At 41.8% G+C, this 2,240-nt stretch overlaps 1 pseudogene; it reads right to left on the reverse strand.

Moving 5' to 3' along the window:
* Positions 1-610: 610 nt before the first annotated feature.
* LOC149159067 (BTB/POZ and MATH domain-containing protein 4 pseudogene) lies at positions 611-1,971 on the reverse strand (annotated as a pseudogene).
* Between the last annotated feature and the right edge of the window lie 269 nt (positions 1,972-2,240).

The following is a 2,240-nucleotide window of genomic DNA, read 5'->3' on the forward strand; positions in this document are numbered from 1 at the left end:
AGATTTAAACTTGGAATCTCCTACTTTATATATGAAACTTTTGACTATGCCCAAATAAACCAAATACACTAATAATTTTATTTCAAAAAAGATAATTGATAATCAGTTACTAAAACAACCTGTATTTCTACCTCAGGAGACACCAGCAAAACCAAAAATTGCATGAGCAAACAAATAAATTAGAAAAAGACAAATAGTTTATGCTTCCCCATCTGAAATAGGAGAAAACTTATTAGTATAATAAATTTATGTTATGTTCGAAGAAAGTAGAGGCTGATAATACTGTAACAACAATGAACCTGATATAACCTGCTGCCAGAGAAGTTTACAAGGCGAAGAAATTTCCTTATAAATTGCTCAAAAATAAGAGTTAAAAGTGTGAACACAACATATGACCGAAGAGCAATAATAGGCTGTACCTGCCGAATGCATATTTCCCCTGCTAGGATTATTAATGGCAATAGTGTAGACATCATTATTAAAAAAAAATCATATACAAGGTCTATCTTAAAAATGTGCATCATAAATCCTCCAGACTTAAGTTCAACTTTCTAGCCATTGCCCTTCTCAGCATCCACAGACAAACACAAACAGTGATAGTCAGCCTCAGTTAATCTTCAACAGTGTCGTTACTTTCATAATCACACTCCACAGAGAAGTCCAAACTCTGAATGCTATTTCTTGGTCTTACTCTCCTGCCATTAATATCAGTACCATCGGAAGGTTGATCGCAGACACGCCTGCGATTTTCTCTGCTGCTGCATTCATCCTCAAATCCAACAACTGCCTCTCTGCTGCTGCAATCATCCTCAAATCCAACAACTGCCTCTCTGCTGCTGCAATCATCCTCAAATCCAACAACTGCCTTTAGAAGTTTTGACACAAGTAAAGGGTATTTCTGTTGCAAACACTCAAAACCCTTTGAACGCATAACCTCAGGCAGATTTTGTGTGGAAAATTTGAGACATGCAGCTTTCAAGCCAGTAGCATGGCAACTTTCAGCCAGAGCAAGAGTGGAGGCAACTGTATTTACAGATATGTTTCTGCATAATTTTGATTCACAGAGTAGCCTCAATCGCCGTAAACCATACGCATCTGCTACGGCAAGCAAGCGCTCTGTCAATGTCCCAGTTGTTGAAGAAGAAGATGAATTGGCTGGGGAAGGCTCTTCATCAAGAAGGGTTTCTGTATAAATATAATGCAGCATAGCCTTGAACACTCTAGGCTCCATCTCTGTAATAAGAACTTCATTATTCTGCTCCGAAGAAGCAAAAAAAATTGATCTGAATACTGGGGATCGTGCAGCTAAAACAAGCTTATGAGCACGAAATTTCTCCCCAGCCACATCAAAAGTTACATCCGTGGCTTCTTGATTTTCTAAAAGTTTACCAAAATTTAAACCTACCTCTGATTCGGGAACAGCTATGGAGTGCAACCCAGCGTATTCGTTGGCAGAGACCACAACACCTATTGTGCAATGTAATATCACGCAATCATCCTTGAGGTAATTAGATATTTCAAGTGCAGCCCGTTCGATGAACCGGTTGTAGCCCCACAGGCTTCCTTGAACGTAAAAAATGTGAGGGCCTCTCTCCCCCCGGGGCGCGCATGGCTGTAGAGGCTTATGTCATTGCCCTCCCCGCTTTGATCCACCAACGTCAGTACGAGGGTAGCGCGAACGTTAGTGCCCTTGCTGGCCAGCCCTATGAAAACCGAAACATAACGCGATTTATCATGGCTACTTATGCCGTCCGGGTAGAAATAAATGGCCCACTGATAACCTCCCGCAAAGAAAGTCTGGCTGGAAATGCGCCTGCCAACGCCAATGCCCTTGACCAGTGAATAACCTTCTATCACGAAATTGTGCGACCCATTGGCAGTGCTGGTAACCGACCTCGAGGTCGAAGCCGATCCATCGCAGCTCTGAATTCCATACTGCATTCTGGACGGAAATATGTACCCAAGTGACCTTTTAATTGCGAAGGGTCAGCCCAAAAAGACAAAACAAAACAAAAAAAAACAGAAATGAAACGCTAAGCTGCCAAAATCGCCCTAATTCACAGATAACTCAGCCGCTAGAGACCCATTAGAAATTCCCTAGTTTATCGTCGATCACCTCCCACTGCCACTTCACCCAAGCGGTTTTTGAACGATTTCGGGGGAAAACTTCCTGAATATTCGCGGCCTTTGTAGAATAACCAATATAGATGTCGAGACAAACTCGTGATGGCAGACAAGAT

Source organism: Pinus tabuliformis, chromosome 5_2, assembly GCF_031772625.1.
Source record: "Pinus tabuliformis cultivar Carrire ecotype Pingquan chromosome 5_2, CPIR1, whole genome shotgun sequence".
NCBI lineage: Eukaryota > Viridiplantae > Streptophyta > Pinopsida > Pinales > Pinaceae > Pinus > Pinus tabuliformis.